Raw genomic sequence first — 310 nt, 5'->3', positions numbered from 1 at the left:
GCTGCGGTGTCCCGAACCCTGCTGCGGTGTCCCGAACCCTGCTTGCGGTGTCCCGAACCCTGCTGGGTGTCCCAAACCCTGCTGTGGTGTCCCGAACCCTGCTGCGGTGTCCCAAACCCTGCTGCAGTGTTCCGAACCCTGCTGGGGTGTCCCAAACCCTGCTGCAGTGTCCCAAACTTTGCTGCGGTGTCCCAAACCCTGCTGTGGTGTCCCGAACCCTGCTGGGGTGTCCCAAACCCTGCTGCAGTGTCCCAAACTTTGCTGCGGTGTCCCAAACCCTGCTGTGGTGTCCCGAACCCTGCTGCGGTGT

This window comes from Rhea americana, unplaced genomic scaffold (genome assembly GCF_003343005.1).
Source record: "Rhea americana isolate MKP2758 unplaced genomic scaffold, rheAme1 scaffold_16, whole genome shotgun sequence".
NCBI classification, from domain to species: domain Eukaryota; kingdom Metazoa; phylum Chordata; class Aves; order Rheiformes; family Rheidae; genus Rhea; species Rhea americana.
This window is presented reverse-complemented; position numbering follows the sequence as displayed.